Here is a 20,444-nt window from a genome sequence, read left to right as displayed (position 1 = left end):
AAAAAGTATTGGACAATCATTCAAGGTGTTTGAGACTCCAAAATGCCTCCCACCTATTCGTGATTAGAATCATGCGATTCACTTGATTCTTGTCATTGATGAATTTTTGCATGAATTACATGGAGAAATTTACTTCAACAAGCTAGATCTTCATTCAGGATATCATCAAATTAGAATGAAGACTAAAGACATTCTAAAAACAACATTCAAAACTCATGAGGATCATTATGAATTTTTGGTCATTCCTTTTGGCCTTACGAATGTAGCTTCCACATTTCAAGGTTTGATGAATTCCATTTTCAAACCCTTAGAAAAAATTTGTTGGTATGATATATTAATCTACAACAAGTCTTGGATGGATCATGTTCAACATGTTCACAAGGTGCTCAAACTATTGGCGAAGAAACAATTATATGAAAAAACCTCCAAATGTTTCTTTGGAGTTGTTGAAGGCTTGAAAATCGTTGCCTCAACAAGGGGGATAACCACCCGGTCCGGACCTTGGGACAACTCCTTTTCCATTTGGAATAGTGGCTCTGACTAGGGATGATGGGACCAATTTCCCAATCTATTTTTATGCTCATGCTAACGGGATGATGTTTTGAGATTTTGGAGTAATACTTATCCTCAAACTAATCTAATTTAACTAATAATCATGTGCAGTTTGTCCTAATCAAAAATATTTATCTAATTATAACTATCCCGGGAGTAACATGATATATGAAATCTAAAATGATGTCTGAAAGCAATTGATAATAAATATCATTCAATTATGATAAGAAGTAAATTTGTTTAGCAATGATTGTTTCGTATAAAAAGTTAGCCGAAACGATATGAGAGATATACCGCATAAAAATCATTCATGTATTTAGCATAAACTATAGATCATCATCATACAATAGTGCAATAATGGCAATAAAAAATTCAAACTTTCATACATAAATAACTTGAAGATAATGTATTGTTTGATGCATAAGTAAAAAGAATTAAGAGATAAAAGTACCATTTATAATACGTTCTACTCATTTTCTCCGGCAATATTGATCTACTTTAAAATCATCCAACATCATCTAAGAGTACAGAAGTGAAATTTCAATAGAAGATGTCAAATTCAAGTAGAAAATAAATCATGTTCCATTAAGTTCACCAGAACTTCCTCAAAGGGACAAAAGTGCATGTTCTAAACAATGTTTCTGATAAAATTTTTGGACCCCTCTCTAAATTCATGAGAGGGGTTTAAATACTAACTTATGAAACTAAAAATAGATTATTACAAAAAAGTTGAGGAGGTTTAAATGACCTACCTCAATTTAAGCAAAATAAAACAAAAATAGGGATGTGCATAATGACTAATCCTGCATTCAATCTTTCAGATCGCAAATATCTAGCATGGTCTTGAGGAGTGTAGGTTGGCCGACTTTGACATTCAGTTGTCCTGTAAACATGGCATTGATGAGCGTTGGCACCGTTTTCTCGATAGAAACAATTAGGCATCTCAGGGTCACCACTAGTTGTGCAGTTTTACTAGATATTGCCAATATCCTTCCTAGTTTAACCTGGTCACTTGCCTAATTTCTTCTGCTCTTTCTTTTGTTCGATGTTTCCATAGTAATTCGAGTTGTTTTGTATTCGGAAGGAAACCAGGGGCGATCTCTACCACAAGATTATCATTATGAAAATTTTCATTTACACTTTCAATGACGTTGTTTTCCACCGTTGCCGCATACTTTGTTGCCTGTTCTGCTTCTTTGAGCCGAGAATCCCAACTTGCAAATAAGATCTCCTTATGTGATTCATCTAGTTTGGGCATGTCGGCTCTTCTTCCATTTTCAGAATTCTGCCAAGTTATGAAATCTGAAGCCCTTTTAAGAATTTTATCATATTCAAGTCGCAGTTCCACAACTTGTCTTATTAATTTGTGGCTTGTTTTGCAGTGAGATTTCCACTACGAGATTTTTTGGCACAGCAATTCTTTTTGGTGTGTAAGCCGGGAATTGATGCCGAGTGCTTCGGTGAAAAACTGTTCAATATTTGGGTCATCCTTATGCAAATCTGTTATGCTCTGTATCTATGCCTCCTTATTTGCCAAGCTTCTTTGATGTTCTATTTGCATTTGTTGGAACTCCTGTTGTAGCTTAGCCAATTGTATTTCTGCTTGTTGGTTGGTTCTGGCTTGTTGTAACTGTTGTTCGAGTGAAAAAATTGTCTTCTTTTTCTTTAAGAAACAGTTGTAATTCTGTTGCTTTGTCAATGGTTGTCGCAACATATGCACCTACGAACTACGAGAGGTTGGTGAGGTTGGCCGATGGGTCGGCGGATGAGTCTTTCCACAGGACATCCATCGGCTTATTGTCTAGAGTGGTAGCAATTGTGGATTCCAATTTTCTTTTCTTTCTCCTTCTCTTAATAATGGCCTTGTGTTGTGGGTTGTAAAATACATCAAGAGGGGGAATTTCTTCTATTCTCAAAACAATCTCAGAGGTGGGGGTGACAGGAATGTGTTCTATTTCCTGAGTATTCATAGTTCCCCCATTATAATTTCCAGAATTGTTTCCTAATGTGTCATTTGCATCTCCGGTGCTTGTTCCTCTGTGTTGAGTTTGTTGTTGAAATTATCCCACTCCTCTTCCAAATTAATTACCCGAGGCTTTATCAGTTGTATAGAGGGAGTATGGGTTTCAGTCTGCTTGATGGTCGAAGTCTATTCATCTGTCTTTGCTGTAGACTGGGTTGTATCCTAGATTTATTCCCTGCTCCTGCTTTTCCTATTTTTTATGACTTCCCAGATACCTTGGTAGATTTCTCTTGGGATTCCTTTCTAGAATTAGTTTTAGATTTTTCCTTAGAGTCACCATCTACGCTTACACTGGGAGTGGGATCCCTTATTGGTTCAATTAACAACTAATCCAATGGGACCATTGATAATATCTTTTCTCTGTAGCTATAAAATGCTTCAAGACCCTCTTGATAAAAAAGTATCTGTGCCATATTCTTTACTTCTTTGAAGGCATTCTTTTATAAGAAAACATCATCAAATGGGTCCTTCTCATTGTTGAATATCTCTATTTTGACCATAGTGGTAAAATCCTTGACAATACCAAATGGGTCGTATTGTCTTCCGAGGAACTTAGGTAATCATAGGGACAAGATATTATCTACTTCCTTGAACGCATGTCCAAGGTCATGCAATGCAAACACTCCACATGACATAGGAAATTGAGGCCAAATGGCCTTCTTTGACTCCTTCAATGTTTTTTTCATCCCTCCTTCACTACATATCTGATAAGCTATCTCTCTAGCCATTAATTTATCTGGGACATAGAAAGGGAGAACATTTGGAGAGGCAATGTTGCCAAATACTCTGATATATGTAAATGTCTTTTCCCCAAACCATTGGGCTATTGGGAGGATGTCTATCTCGGCTTCTTGGGAGAATCTGGGGGCATCTCAGTTATAAATTTGTTTATGGATAAGAAACATAACCCGTGACAAATCTTGAAAAAATGTGGTTCAAAATTAGATTCCCACATGTCTTTGTGGTGGATGTGAATAGGAAGTGGATCTTGAATAGTCCACTTCCATCCCATAAGATGGAATTTAGAACCAAAACAAATAGCGTCCATTACATAAGCACTCATGAAAAACGGAGGGTAAACCCTCGAAGCAATACTTCTTTTCCTTCTATACTCTATAATTGCTTTAGCTAAATTATCAGACAGGATTTGTGCCCAAAACAATGTAAACTATGAAACGGGAACTATAAACTCAAAACGGGAACTCTGGCCAAAAAACCTCGAAAAAACATCAAAAACAATGCTAAAAATGAAAAGTGTTGATGTTGGAATAACACCTTTTTTTTCGTGCGTAAATTTTCAACATGTTTTAAAAATGGCGGTGAAAACAAATTTTTTGAGCAAAAAATATCCAAAAAACACCCTCAAAACGAAAAGTGTTGATGTTGGGAGAACACCTTTTTTTTCAACAGTAAAATTTCAACATTTAGAAATAATGGTCTAAAATATTTTATCATGAACCTGAAAAACATTAAATTTTAAAAAATAATGAAAACATAAAAAAAAAAATTAAAAAAAAAAATTAAAACAATAAAAAAACACACAAAAAAAGTTTAAAAAAAATAACAAAACATAGATTAAAATATATACTAAAAGGAAAATATAAAATAAAAATAAAAAACGAAAAAAAAAAAAAAAGTCAATCATAAAAATGTAAAAAAAAAACAAAATTAATGATAAGAATTTAAAAACAAAAAAAAAAAAAAAACTATAAACAGTTAAATAGTAAAAAAAATATTTAAAAAAATGGAGAGAAAAAAGAAAAGGATTTATCTTGTAAAACATAAAAAAAAAAAATTGCCCAAAAAAAATGGAAAAGAAAAAAAAAAACATTTAAAAAAAAAACAAAAAAATTAAGTAGGTGAAAATAGAAAAATAAAAAAAAAAAAGAAGGAAAAACCAAAAATTAAAATTAAAAACCAACTAGATCTACAAAAATAGAAAATTAAAAAAAAAAAAAAAAGATAAAAATTACTAAAATTAAGATTAAAATGTTGATTACTTAAAAAACAAATATAAAAATATATATAAAAGATAAAAATAAAAAAATAATAAATGTTAAAAAATATTATCTAACAAACCATAAAAAAATTTGGAAAACAAAAAAACAAAATTATATATATATATATATATATATATATATATATATATATATATATATATATATATATATATATATATAAACTAAGTAAGTAAAAATAGAGAAATTAAAAAAAACATTAGCAAAACTGGAAAAAAAAAAAATTTAAAATTAAAAAAAACTAGTTTAAAAAAAAAAATAGAAAATTAACGAAAAAAATTGAAAAAATAGTATAATTAATATTAAAAAAACAAAAATAAATTAAAATTATTAAAAAAAAAAAACAAAAAAATACGTAATTTTTATTAAAAAAAAATGTAATTATTTTACTAAATATACATATTTTATTTAAAATATATATATATATATATATATATATATATATATTAAAAAAAAAAAATTAAGCAACCTTTTTTATTATTTAAAAAAAAAAATTATAATTTTTTAAAAACAATTTTTGTTTTTATTTTTATTTTTTCCCTAAAAATACAAATTATTAAATCTACGTTTTATATTTAGACAACTAGCTACAAGAAAATATTAATTATCATGTAAAAATATATATACTACTTCACACACACACACTCACACACTTATATTCTCACCTTTATGTAATTGCTTGTATAAGTTCAATTTAATTTTTTTATGTTTTGGTTTTTATATATATATATTTAGTGGTTTTTGTAAAAATTTAGTTGGTATCATAAATTTGAGTTGTGTAATCTATACAATTTGAATATCTTAAACATTTTTTTTAAATGTTAAATCTATTTATGAATTCAAAAATACATTATAAATAATAATAAAATCACAATTTCACCCAACATTATATTACCAAATTTTAATAAAAAATTTAAAATATCAACTAATCAAATTATACCAGTAATACTAAGTATTAATCTCACTCACTTCCCTTAACCAAATAAACCTCAACCTAACTTGCAAAATCCGAAAAAACCGTTTACAACCCTCACATGGAGAATGGGTCACGGTGAATGGTGAAGATAAACCTTTGGGAAAGCGTAAGGCGAAGTTTCTTGGAATGGGTAAAGTCACGTTGTGGCATCTCAACTTGGAGGCCTCTTCACTCCACCTCCATGAGTTGACAAATTAAGATGAATTGCGTTGCACTCAAACCCTAATTTGCTCATTTTTTCAAATCCTAACATCTTATGCTAACCGCCCACGCAAACAAAGCAATGAATTTAGAATCGGAATCAAAATTCTGTTGAACCACATTGAACATCCCACATTGAACGTCGTTCTTTGGACATTGAACGTCCCACATGCACAAATCTGAACCGACTTGTCTCACAGGTCATTTCTTCATTGACCGCATCCCTCCGTTTTGACGGTGCCTTGAATGTCGATGTAACGGAGTTCCAAACAAACTTGGTCCCGTATCCTTGAATCCACTTTATGCTTTCGTCATACGCCCCTGTTATTCTCTTTGTCTGGCTGGGGAGAAGCGAAAGGAGGAAGAAGCGATAGAACTTGAAGGGCCTTTAGGGAAGAATGATGTTGTAAATAGTGACCTGCCTGTATTAGCACAGGAGCTATCTAGCTGTCAGAAGAATGGTACTCTTGATCCATTTGGGATGTATATGTATGGGATTGTGCTACGTGAAAATGGACACAATACAGCAGCTCGTCATATTCTTGTAAAGTCTGTTGATGCTTATCCATGGAACTGGAGTGCTTGGCTCGAGCTACAGGCTCTGTGCATGGATATTAGCACTTTAAACAGTCTTGAGCTAAAGGATCACTGGATGAAAGATTTCTTTCTTGCAAGTACTTATTTGGAACTACAGAAAAACAATGAAGGATTACAAAAATATGCAAAGTTACAGGAGGTTTTTCCTTTCAGTGAGTATATTTTAGGTCAGATAGCATCAGGTCTCTACCATTCACATGAATATGACCAAGCAGAAAACTTATATTCAGATATGCTACGCTATGATCCTTATCGTGTAGATGGAATGGATATTTTTTCAAACATATTCTATGTGAAGGATTCCTTTGCTTCATTGAGCCACTTGGCACACCGAGTATTTTCTACAGATAAATATAGGCCACAGTCTTGCTGTATTATTGGAAATTATTACAGTCTGAAAGGTCAACATGAAAAGGCTGTTCTGTATTTCAAGCGAGCATTGAAATTAAACAAAAAAAAAAAGGCTTACGATGAGCAGCTTTCTGTGGTAGAAATTACTAACAGTGCATTCAAGTTGTCCTCCATGATGGCCAACTGCGATCCTCGCCACGGGAAATACATGGCCTGTTGTCTCATGTACCGTGGAGATGTCGTGCCCAAGGATGTCAATGCCGCTGTCGCAACGATTAAGACAAAGAGAACCATCCAGTTTGTTGATTGGTGTCCCACAGGATTTAAATGCGGAATCAACTACCAGCCTCCCACCGTTGTCCCCGGAGGCGATCTCGCCAAGGTTCAGAGAGCCGTGTGCATGATTTCTAACTCGACCAGTGTTGCAGAGGTGTTCTCGAGAATCGATCATAAGTTCGATCTCATGTATGCCAAACGAGCATTTGTTCATTGGTATGTGGGCGAGGGTATGGAAGAGGGTGAGTTTTCTGAAGCGCGTGAGGATCTTGCTGCCCTTGAGAAGGACTATGAGAAGGTTGGTGCTGAGTCTACAGAGGGAGAGGAAGGTGATGAGGGAGACGAGTACTAAGGAACTGTTTTATGTTTTATGCATTCTGGTTTCTTAGGTTTTGTGTGGTTTTGGACTTGCTGAGAATAGTGCTTTGCAGTGCAGCCCCTCCGCCCATCGCCGCGCCACCACCGGCGGCCGGTAATTTTTTTTTTTTTAATAATTAAAAAAAATGCGAATTTTTAAATTTTTGAAATTTTTAAATTTTTTTTTAATAATTTTTTAATATTTAAATAAAAAATATATATAATTTTTTTTTTAAAATCATTTTTTATTATTATTTATATTTTTAAATAAAAAACAAAAAAAAAATGTTAAAAAAAAAAGTTATAATTTTTTTTTAATAAAAAAAGAATTCATCTTGGGGAATTTCTTCTATTCTCAAAACAATCTCAGAGGTGGGGGTGACAGGAATGTGTTCTATTTCCTGAGTATTCATAGTTCCCCGATTATAATTTCCAGAATTGTTTCCTAATGTGTCATTTGCATCTCCGGTGCTTGTTCCTCTGTGTTGAGTTTGTTGTTGAAATTATCCCACTCCTCTTCCAAATTAATTACCCGAGGCTTTATCAGTTGTATAGAGGGAGTATGGGTTTCAGTCTGCTTGATGGTCGAAGTCTATTCATCTGTCTTTGCTGTAGACTGGGTTGTATCCTAGATTTATTCCCTGCTCCTGCTTTTCCTATTTTTTATGACTTCCCAGATACCTTGGTAGATTTCTCTTGGGATTCCTTTCTAGAATTAGTTTTAGATTTTTCCTTAGAGTCACCATCTACGCTTACACTGGGAGTGGGATCCTTTATTGGTTCAATTAACAACTAATCCAATGGGACCATTGATAATATCTTTTCTCTGTAGCTATAAAATGCTTCAAGACCCTCTTGATAAAAAAGTATTTGTGCCATATTCTTTACTTCTTTGAAGGCATTCTTTTGTAAGAAAACATCATCAAATGGGTCCTTCTCATTGTTGAATATCTCTATTTTGACCATAGTGGTAAAATCCTTGACAATACCAAATGGGTCGTATTGTCTTCCGAGGAACTTAGGTAATCATAGGGACAAGATATTATCTACTTCCTTGAACGCATGTCCAAGGTCATGCAATGCAAACACTCCACATGACATAGGAAATTGAGGCCAAATGGCCTTCTTTGACTCCTTCAATGTTTTTTTCATCCCTCCTTCACTACATGTCTGATAAGCTATCTCTCTAGCCATTAATTTATCTGGGACATAGAAAGGGAGAACATTTGGAGAGGCAATGTTGCCAAATACTCTGATATATGTAAATGTCTTTTCCCCAAACCATTGGGCTATTGGGAGGATGTCTATCTCGGCTTCTTGGGAGAATCTGGGGGCATCTCAGTTATAAATTTGTTTATGGATAAGAAACATAACCCGTGACAAATCTTGAAAAAATGTGGTTCAAAATTAGATTCCCACATGTCTTTGTGGTGGATGTGAATAGGAAGTGGATCTTGAATAATCCACTTCCATCCCATAAGATGGAATTTAGAACCAAAACAAATAGCATCCATTACATAAGCACTCATGAAAAACGGAGGGTAAACCCTCGAAGCAATACTTCTTTTCCTTCTATACTCTATAATTGCTTTAGCTAAATTATCAGACAAGATTTGTGCCCAAAACAATGTAAACTATGAAACGGGAACTATAAACTCAAAACGGGAACTCTGGCCAAAAAACCTCGAAAAAACATCAAAAACAGTGCTAAAAATGAAAAGTGTTGATGTTGGAATAACACCTTTTTTTTCGTGCGTAAATTTTCAACATGTTTTAAAAATGGCGGTGAAAACAATTTTTTTGAGCAAAAAATATCCAAAAAACACCCTCAAAACGAAAAGTGTTGATGTTGGGAGAACACCTTTTTTTTCAACAGTAAAATTTCAACATTTAGAAATAATGGTGTAAAATATTTTATCATGAACCTGAAAAACATTAAATTTTAAAAAATAATGAAAACATAAAAAAATAAAAAAATAAAAAAAAAATTAAAACAATAAAAAAACACAAAAAAAAAGGTTTAAAAAAAATAACAAAACATAGATTAAAATATATACTAAAAGGAAAATATAAAATAAAAATAAAAAACGAAAAAAAAAAAAGTCAATCATAAAAATGTAAAAAAAAACAAAATTAATGATAAGAATTTAAAAAAAAAAAAAAAAAAAAAAAAAACTATAAACAATTAAATAGTAAAAAAAATATTTAAAAAAATGGAGAGAAAAAAGAAAAAGATTTATCTTGTAAAACATAAAAAAAAAAAAAAAATTGCCCAAAAAAAATGGAAAAGAAAAAAAAAACATTTAAAAAAAACAAAAAAATTAAGTAGGTGAAAATAGAAAAATTAAAAAAAAAAAAAGAAGGAAAAACTAAAAATTAAAATTAAAAACCAACTAGATCTACAAAAATAGAAAATTAACCAAAAAAAAAAAAGATAAAAATTACTAAAATTAAGATTAAAATGTTGATTACTTAAAAAATAAATATAAAAATATATATAAAAGATAAAAATAAAAAAATAATAAATGTTAAAAAATATTATCTCACAAACCATAAAAAAATTTGGAAAACAAAAAAACAAAATTATATATATATATATATATATATATATATATATATATATATATATATAAAACTAAGTAAGTAAAAATAGAGAAATTAAAAAAAACATTAGCAAAACTGGAAAAAAAAAATTTAAAAATTAAAAAAAACTAGTTTAAAAAAAAAATAGAAAATTAACGAAAAAAATTGAAAAAATAGTATAATTAATATTAAAAAAACAAAAATAAATTAAAATTATTAAAAAAAAAACAAAAAAATACGTAATTTTTATTAAAAAAAAATGTAATTATTTTTTACTAAATATACATATATATATATATATACATATATATATATATATATTAAAAAAAAAAATTTAAGCAACCTTTTTTATTATTTTAAAAAAATTTTGTTTTTATTTTTATTTTTTCCCTAAAAATACAAATTATTAAATCTACGTTTTATATTTAGACAACTAGCTACGAGAAAATATTAATTATCATGTAAAAATATATATACTACTTCACACACACACTCACACACTTATATTCTCACCTTTATGTAATTGCTTGTATAAGTTCACTTTAATTTTTTGATGTTTTGGTTTATATATATATATATATATATATATATATATATATATATATATATATATATATATATATATATATATATTTAATGGTTTTTGTAAAAATTTAGTTGGTATCATAAATTTGAGTTGTGTAATCTATACAATTTGAATATCTTAAACATTTTTTTTAAATGTTAAATCTATTTATGAATTCAAAAATACATTATAAATAATAATAAAATCACAATTTCACCCAACATTATATTACCAAATTTTAATAAAAAATATAAAATATCAACTAATGAAATTATACCAGTAATACTAAGTATTAATCTCACTCACTTCCCTTAACCAAATAAACCTCAACCTAACTTGCCAAATCCGAAAAAACCGTTTACAACCCTCACATGGAGAATTGGTCACGATGAATGGTGAAGATAAACCTTTGGGAAAGCGTAAGGCGAAGTTTCTTGGAATGGGTAAAGTCACGTTGTGGCATCTCAACTTGCAGGCCTCTTCACTCCACCTCCATGAGTTGACAAATTAAGATGAATTGTGTTGCACTCAAACCCTAATTTGCTCATTTTTTTCAAATCCTAACATCTTATGCTAACCGCCCACGCAAACAAAGCAATGAATTTAGAATCGGAATCAAAATTCTGTTGAACCACATTGAACATCCCACATTGAACGTCGTTCTTTGGACATTGAACGTCCCACATGCACAAATCTGAACCGACTTGTCTCACAGGTCATTTCTTCATTGACCGCGTCCCTCCGTTTTGACGGTGCCTTGAATGTCGATGTAACGGAGTTCCAAACAAACTTGGTCCCGTATCCTCGAATCCACTTTATGCTTTCGTCATACGCCCCTGTTATTCTCTTTATCTGGCTGGGGAGAAGCGAAAGGAGGAAGAAGCGATAGAACTTGAAGGGCCTTTAGGGAAGAATGATGTTGTAAATAGTGACCTGCCTGTATTAGCACAGGAGCTATCTAGCAGTCAGAAGAATGGTACTCTTGATCCATTTGGGATGTATATGTATGGGATTGTGCTACGTGAAAATGGACACAATACAGCAGCTCGTCATATTCTTGTAAAGTCTGTTGATGCTTATCCATGGAACTGGAGTGCTTGGCTCGAGCTACAGGCTCTGTGCACGGATATTAGCACTTTAAACAGTCTTGAGCTAAAGGATCACTGGATGAAAGATTTCTTTCTTGCAAGTACTTATTTGGAACTACAGAAAAACAATGAAGGATTACAAAAATATGCAAAGTTAGAGGAGGTTTTTCCTTTCAGTGAGTATATTTTAGGTCAGATAGCATCAGGTCTCTACCATTCACGTGAATATGACCAAGCAGAAAACTTATATTCATATATGCTACGCTATGATCCTTATCGTGTAGATGGAATGGATATTTTTTCAAACATATTGTATGTGAAGGAGTCCTTTGCTTCATTGAGCCACTTGGCACACCGAGTATTTTCTACAGATAAATATAGGCCACAGTCTTGCTGCATTATTGGAAATTATTACAGTCTGAAAGGTCAACATGAAAAGGCTGTTCTGTATTTCAAGCGAGCATTGAAATTAAACAAAAAAAAAAGGCTTACCATGAGCAGCTTTCTGTGGCAGAAATTACTAACAGTGCATTCAAGCCGTCCTCCATGATGGCCAACTGCGATCCTCGCCACGGGAAATACATGGCCTGTTGTCTCATGTACCGTGGAGATGCCGTGCCCAAGGATGTCAATGCCGCTGTCGCAACGATTAAGACAAAGAGAACTATCCAGTTTGTTGATTGGTGTCCCACAGGATTTAAATGCGGAATCAACTACCAGCCTCCCACCGTTGTCCCCGGAGGCGATCTCGCCAAGGTTCAGAGAGTCGTGTGCATGATTTCTAACTCGACCAGTGTTGCAGAGGTGTTCTCGAGAATCTATCATAAGTTCGATCTCATGTATGCCAAACGAGAATTTGTTCATTGGTATGTGGGCGAGGGTATGGAAGAGGGTGAGTTTTCTGAAGCGCGTGAGGATCTTGCTGCCCTTGAGAAGGACTATGAGAAGGTTGGCGCTGAGTCTGCAGAGGGAGAGGAAGGTGATGAGGGAGACGAGTACTAAGGAACTGTTTTATGTTTTATGCATTCTGGTTTCTTAGGTTTTGTGTGGTTTTGGACTTGTTGAGAATAGTGCTTTGCAGTGCAGCCCCTCCGCCCATCGCCGCGCCACCACCGGCGGCCGGTAATTTTTTTTTTTTAATAATTAAAAAAAATGCGAATTTTTAAATTTTTTAAATTTTTTAATTTTTTTTTAATAATTTTTTAATATTTAAATAAAAAATATATATAATTTATTTTTTTTAAATCATTTTTTATTATTATTTATATTTTTAAATAAAAAACAAAAAAAAATGTTAAAAAAAAAAAGTTATAATTTTTTTTTAATAAAAAAAGAATTCATCTTGGTATTTTTTGAATAGCGTCTTGGTATTTTTTGAATAGTTCACTTAGCACTCATTGCATCGGGTGATGCTCACAGGGGTGAAGAAGTGGGATTGAAACTAGTGAAATGAATCACATAGCATCAATCATCACTTCCGGGGCTTGCACCCGGTAACCAGGACTTCCCAGGAGGTCACCCATCCCAGAACTCCTCTGGCTCAAGCGCGCTTAACTGTGGAGTTTTCCCCACAATCAAGCCCACTTAGCTTGCTACCCCATTTGCAAAACCTTAGCAAGTATTGTGCCTCAAGTAGAGATCACCTTCAAAAAAAGAATTGTTTAAAAAAGAAAATTAATTTTATTAATTTTTTTTTAAATAAAAAAATAAATATATATTATTTTTTAAATTTAGTTTTTATTTATTTATTTATTTTTTAAAATATAAAACGTAGATTTAATAATTTGTATTTTTAGGGAAAAAATAAAAATAAAAACAGAAATTATTTTTAAAAAGTTATAATTTTTTTTTTAAATAATAAAAGAGGTTGTTTAAAAAAAATAATAAATTTTAATATATATATATATATATATATATATATATATATATATATATATATATATATATATATTTATTTATTTATTTATTTATTTACTTATTTATTTTAAATAAAATATGTATGTTTAATAAAAAATAATTACATTTTTTTTAATAAAAATTACGTATTTTTTTGTTTTTTTTTTATAATTTGAATTTATTTTTGTTTTTTTAATATTAATTTTACTATTTTTTCAATTTTTTTTTCGTTAATTTTCTTCTTTTTTTTAATTTTTTATTTTTTTTTTTCCATTTTTGCTAATGTTTTTTTTTGTGAGATAATTTTTTTAACCCTTTTTTTTTAATATTTATTTTATTAGTTTTTCTAATTTATTTTTTGGTTAATTTTCTATTTTTTTTTTTAACTAGTTTGTTTTTAAAAGTTTATTCCTAGTTTTTGCTAATGTTTTTTTTTTTTTAATTTCTCAACTTTTATCGACTTAATTATATATATATATATATATATATATATATATATATATATATATATATATATATATATATATATATATATATAATTTTGTTTTTTTTTTTTGCCAAAGTGTTTTATGGTTTATAAGATAAAAATTTTTTAACACTTTTTTATCTTTTATTTTTGTCTTTTTTTATATATAATTTTATATTTGTTTTTTAGAGACAATTATTTCATTTGGATTGAAAATTTAATTAACGATGTATAAATATGTAAAATATGGAAAATGCAAAATATTGACCTTCTTTTTTAAATATGCAAATCAATAAAAACCTCACTACCAAAAAAAAAAAAAAAAATAAAAACAAGAAAATATGAAGAAGAAGACCACTTCCAAAATTATTAAATTTACAAAATAATTATTTACATTACATACATTAGAAAAGTTAAAGTCAAAAAATAGGTCTTTTAAAAAAAGGTCTGATGCAGAATAACCACTTTTTAAAATCAACATGAAAATCACTACCATTCTAAAACACAATGTACATAAAAAAAATTAAAGTGCCAAAAACTATGCTCTAAAAAAAACATGTGTGTTCTGCATCACCCCTTTTCAAAATCGGGTCACTTTTTTGCTATCTCTACAAAACATGTGTATTCTGCATCACCCCTTTTCAAAATCGGGTCACTTTTTTGCTATCTCTACAAAACGGGTAACAGTATCAGTTCCCGTTTCAAAGTTTACATTGTTCCAATCTATTATTGTTGCATTAACAGCTACATCTATTAAGGGAAACCATTCTGAGGAGAATTTGTTACTGTCAGGTTTTCCAAATAGTCTACATAGCATAGCTGCAGCAAAACATAAAGGAGAACAAACAAATGCGGTGGCGTACATATTGTTTTTGTCTTTCTTGATTCTTTCATCATTATTTGACCAATTCTTTGTGCAGTCCATCGGGTCTTCATTTTATTTGAATAAATTCTCAACAAATTGCATGTTGTAGGTAACCTATGGCTCCAGTAGGTGGTACATAAGTCTTAGGCTATCTAGAGTGAAAGATCCTATAACTTCCTAGCCTCTTGTTTTGAATTCTCTGTCAGATATATCAGCGTCGTCAGTGATCCACTTAACCATGTCGGAATAGGGGATTATTTTTGGTTGTGTGGCTATTCGGTGCAGAAATGAGAATGAAAGCTCAGTTATGGAAGCATCAGAGGAATCACGCCCATCAACTGTAATCATTGTCTCAAGAATCCTTGGTTTTTCTTCCTCCAATAACTGATACATAGCCTCCCATGTAGATGTCCCTGCTTCCTTATTACATGTAGTATCCGTGAACAGAGGAGTCATTGTTGAATTCTTAGAGGCAACTGCTTTCCCTTTCTTCACCATTACTTTCGGCGTCCTGTTCTGCGACTTTTTCCTGAAAGTTTCAAGAGGAACAGTTTATTGGATAAAAATAATACTGAACGTAGGAATGAATCGATGAAGAAAACAAGTAAAGGTGATAAAGGTGTTTTATTTGAGATCACATAAGAAGATATCAAATCATGCTAAATGACCTTTCACACACACATGCAATTAATTCTTCATAAATGCCCACTAATGATTCATTGTCTTTTAACTTGAATGTCCACAAATATTCACGTCATAAATCGAGAAAAAATCTCCTAGGGTTGTGAGCCTTTAAACTATGATAATAGTGATTTTGCAATTTGCAAAGCAATATCACAGATCGTTATATCGCATAATTCGTTTTTCTTTAACTTACCATTTTTTGAGTTTGTGCGAAATGTGAGATGTGAGAAACAAGCGTCATCACTTGTCAAGCTTCTTTTTAACGAATAATGGACCTCTGCATGTGTTGGTGGAAAGATTAAGAGGTGGGTCCAGGCTGAGATCGCATTTCACAATATCAGCATATAATAGGTTGAGGCTTGTGTTGTATGACTGAAATGCGATGCAAGAAGGCTATTATACCATCACAATTTTGCAAATCGCAATCCTTTGGGGTAGCCTCTTAAGAGAAGTTTTTATAAAAAATGATGTTGCGATTCGAGACTTTAGCTTTTTAAAGAAGCTTTAAGGACTTTCTAACATTATGACTATTTTTCAAATATAGATTTGCTTTTTTGATTGTTTCATCGTAAATCATGGCGGCTTAGAAAGGTATTGTGTGTGATGCATTTCATGCTAAATATGAAAAAGTAGCATTTTAATGGTTTTATAGGGTTTGTTTGATATCTTTATTTATTCTAAAAATAAAAAAAATACCTCCATGTTAAGATTGATTTTTTGGGTATATATATTTTTTGAAAGGGTCCCCATTTATTAAAGTAATATTTTACTACTAACATTAATAAATGGGGGGTTGTTGTTAAGTACAACAGGAGTATAGGAGGTGGAATATTTGGTTCATATTGTATCTCGTGAAGGTTTTAAGGTAGACCCTAAAAAACTTACAACTATTAAGGAATAGATAATCCTCACAACCATAAAGTATGTTGGAGGATTTCTCGGGTTGACAGGGTATTATCACAAGTTTGTTAATAATTATGGGATAATAGCGGCACCTCTAACATCATTACTAAAGAAAGATGCATTTTTATGTATTCAAAAAGAAATGAAGGCCTTTGAACAGCTTAAAGAGGCAATGTACCAAGAACCAATCTTAACTACGCTAGAATTCACAAAATATTTTATTACGGAATGTGATGCTTCAAGAAATGGAATTTGTGTTGTTTTAATGCAAGAACGAAGACCCATTGATTTTGAAAGTTTTCCAATCAAAAGAAAGTATTTACACAAAACTATTTATGAGAAGGAAATGCTAGTGATACTACATGCACTAAAGCAATGGTGATCTTACCAAATGGGAAGATACTTCAAGGTAAACATAGACCATGATAGTCTTAAATACTTTTTGGATCAAATATCTTCAAAAGAGCAGCAAAAATGGTTGAAAAATATGTTTGGTTGACTTTGAAATCATCTACAAAAAGGGGAAGAAAAATGTTATTGTAGATGCACTCTCAATAAAGGATGAGGATATGGAAGCATTTCTTTGTGCAATTTCTATTATCCAACCTAGGAAGATAGATGAAGCAAGGGATGAATGGAATAATGATGAAGAGGAGTGGTCACTCGTTCAAAAGTTGTAGAAAGATGCTAGTACATCTGATACTACGAAAAACTTTAGGGGCTAATATTCATAGGTAGGCTAATTTTTCATGCTTTTAAAAAAAAAAAAAAAATTCCCAAATTCTATTTTTTCTAAAAATTATTTGCCCAAATTTAATAGTATAAAAATATTTTTCCTTTAAAATTGCCAATAATTTATATACACTATATAAAATCATTATAAATTTGAATATTTTATAAACACATAGTCAAAAATTTTATAGTTTAAATATTATGGACTAGTGATATTCACCAAGGATTCTAAACTTTAAGATAAATTTTCATCCTTAAAATTTTTCTTGTTTGATAGATTAAAATTTTTCTTGTTTGATAGATTTAGCTGGAAAAATGATTCATCATGGTACAATGATCACTTATATATTTGTAAGAATTCCCTACTCAAACAAAAGATTCTTTTCGAATTGCACACCTCTCCCTCAGGAGGGCACTCAAAATTTTTAAAAACTTACTGTAGGGTCAAGAATGATTTTTTTTGGGATGGCCTTAAATCTGATATTCAAAAACTTGTGGCAGAATGTTTGGTTTTCCAACAAAATAAAGTTGAGACAATTAATACCCCAGGTCTACTACAACCTTTAGCCATTCCAAGTTAGAATTGGGAGGAGGTATCAATGGATTTTACCACAGGTTTACCCAAGTCTGAAGGAAATATTTTCATCATGGCAATAGTTGATAGACTTACCAAGTATGCACAATTTTTTACATTATCTCATCCTTTTAAAGCTAGAACAAGTGTTATGCATTTATGGAAACAATTCAAAAGCTTCATGGAAATCCAAATATTATAGTAGGTGACGGAGATCCCATTTTCACTGCAAATTTTTGGACGGAATTATTTTCTTGTCTTGGTACTTAATTAGCTCATAGCTCATCTTATCATCCTCAATCTGATGGGCAAACTGAGATAGTGAGAAAATGTTTGGAAGGATATCTTTGTTTCTTTGTATCTAACAAACAAACACAATGGGTCAAGTGGTTAACTCTAATTGAATGGTGGTATAACACATCCTTCCATACTACAACAAAAATGACCCCATTTATGGCACTTTATGAATATCATCCACATCCATCACATCATATTGAGGAGAAAAGTTTAAGGTTCAAGTAGTGGAAGATCACATAGAGCATCAACAACAAGTTCTCCAACTCTTAAAGGTTAACCTCATTCTGCCACATAATCGAATGAAACAAAAAGCAGATCAACATCACAGTGAATTTTTTTTGATGTAAGTGACTTGGTATTTTTACGGCTTCAACCATACAAACAAATGTATCTCAAGCAAGCTAAGAATGATAATAAATTATCACCCAAGTACTATGGCCCTTACAAGGTGTTGCAAAATATTGGTACTATGACATACAAATTGGAGCTGTCAATATATTCCTAAGTACACCCATTTCTCCGTGTTTCATACTTAGAGAAGGTTATAGGTGACAAGATTCTAGTCTAAGTAGTGTTTCCAGAACTTGTCGAAGAAGGAAAAATCATATTTCAGCCGCAAGCAGTCATGGAAACAAGAACCTGACAACTATAGAATTGATCAATTTCAGAGTATCTCATTAAGTGAAAAAACTTTCCTGTTGAATATTCCACATGGGAGGATGAAAATTTTAGACAGAAGCATCCTGAACTACTCAATCGTTGAGGAAAACACTTTTTTGAAGGAGAGGGGCATGTTAGGTCCCTATAATACTAGTGTATCCCCCTTATTTTATTGTTTTGCCTATGTAGCCCCCATATTTCTATTGTTGTTCCCTTACATTAGTATTTTTATATAGGCTCTAATTATATTATGAACCATTAGACTCTTATATATACAAATGAGGTCTTTTCTTTTGTGTCATCCAATATTTTTTTATTTATGTAATGTAAAGGAGGTTTCCCCCTAGTAGAGGATAAGTTTTAAGTTGTTGATCTATCTATTTGTGAGTTGGTTGCATAATAGAAGAGAATTTATGAAGTTGTTCAAGTTGATTTATATTTAGTAATTTCAAATTGGGAATATGATGCTTTAATCAACCCATTTGATCATGATTTTGTCTCTGATGACTCTCATTCAACTTACTATTTTCCCATCAATACATCTAATGACAGTTGTTTTAGATCCTTTGGTATTTGTGGTTTAACATTTCACTATCTGGGTACTTGTCACGCTATTGAGGCACTTCCACACTCGTTGATGGTTATGTCAAATCGTCACTATCTTTACATCCTTGTTGAATATGATCATATCTATTTTCCTTTTCAATATTCTCATCGTAATCACATGCCTCTAAGTGACAATTCATCTTTTCAAATATTTCAGGGTTTTAAGAGGTTTGTCACAAATTTTGTGATCCAATCATCGAATGGTTGGAGCAATCTTACCTGGTAGGCTCCGTCACAAATAACAAGTTTTGGTTTTTTTGTGTGCTTACTAAGGAGTTTGATGTATCTGAAGACACATTCGCAAGAAGCCTCTGATTTTTTTCAATGATGGTTTTCACCAAAATGGTAGGAATGTGAATTGGTTAAAAGTAGTGGCTATGGCCTATCTTTCTACTGAAATGAAACACCTTCAAGTTGTTGTGCAAGTTAATTAAGTTCTTGTCTATTTTGTTTCACATTGCTTTATATTAGTTTTAGTTTCTTATATCTTTGCGAATGTAGGTCAGAGGAAGTTACGATGGATCCATTAGAAATTTCATTATACATAACCTTTACCTGCTAGATGATTAGGTTAGGAGTAGGTCTAGTTTCATATTAGTTTACCTACACATTCATCTTACATCCAGTTTCTATAGTTGTCTTGTGTTTTCTCATTTTGGTTTCGCATCATCTTTCGATTAGCCTCCTATTTTGTCTTTTGCTTTTGTTTCCTTGTTGTGTGTTGCCTTATCTTTTGTTTTGTAAGACCTTGCATGAATATGCTCTATTGGCTCAAAATGAATGTGGAAAATTTGAAAAACAAATTGTGATACTACAACATTTGGCTAAACTTCAGTCCTCCTTTCTTCTGTTGGTTACATCTTTTGGTCAATGAAGTTCCGACGGAAAATATGATCCTTCTATAAGGAGATTTTTGCTCAAACCATGATTTTGTAACCCTATTTGTCACTCCATTATAGAGAGAGAAACCCATTATCAACTTACCTTAGTTGTCTGGCTAAAATGCATCCCTTTTCAACTTTTATTTTACTTATATGGGATTTATGGTATGTTAAAAGGGTGAAATTACATAATTGAGAAATTTTTCATAATTATTTTTCCCAAATATTATAATTATGAGATAATATTTCTTTCATAATTGAGATAATTGAGAAAAAACTCATAATTATGATAA

The 20,444-nt window shown here is 31.2% G+C and overlaps 4 pseudogenes; all 4 read left to right on the top strand.

The window, feature by feature from the left end:
• LOC149145296 (anaphase-promoting complex subunit 8 pseudogene) overlaps positions 1-6,860 on the top strand; it is a 46,960-nt pseudogene extending 40,100 nt beyond the window's left edge.
• An 18-nt stretch (positions 6,861-6,878) lies between these two features.
• LOC149145295 (tubulin alpha-1 chain pseudogene) lies at positions 6,879-7,361 on the top strand (annotated as a pseudogene).
• A 3,526-nt stretch (positions 7,362-10,887) lies between these two features.
• Positions 10,888-12,101, top strand: LOC149145294 (anaphase-promoting complex subunit 8 pseudogene; annotated as a pseudogene).
• On the top strand, positions 12,075-12,645 carry LOC149145293 (tubulin alpha-1 chain pseudogene; annotated as a pseudogene).
• The last annotated feature ends 7,799 nt before the right edge of the window (positions 12,646-20,444 follow it).

The sequence above is a fragment of the Pinus tabuliformis genome, chromosome X (genome assembly GCF_031772625.1).
Source record: "Pinus tabuliformis cultivar Carrire ecotype Pingquan chromosome X, CPIR1, whole genome shotgun sequence".
NCBI lineage: Eukaryota > Viridiplantae > Streptophyta > Pinopsida > Pinales > Pinaceae > Pinus > Pinus tabuliformis.
This window is presented reverse-complemented; position numbering and strand designations above follow the sequence as displayed.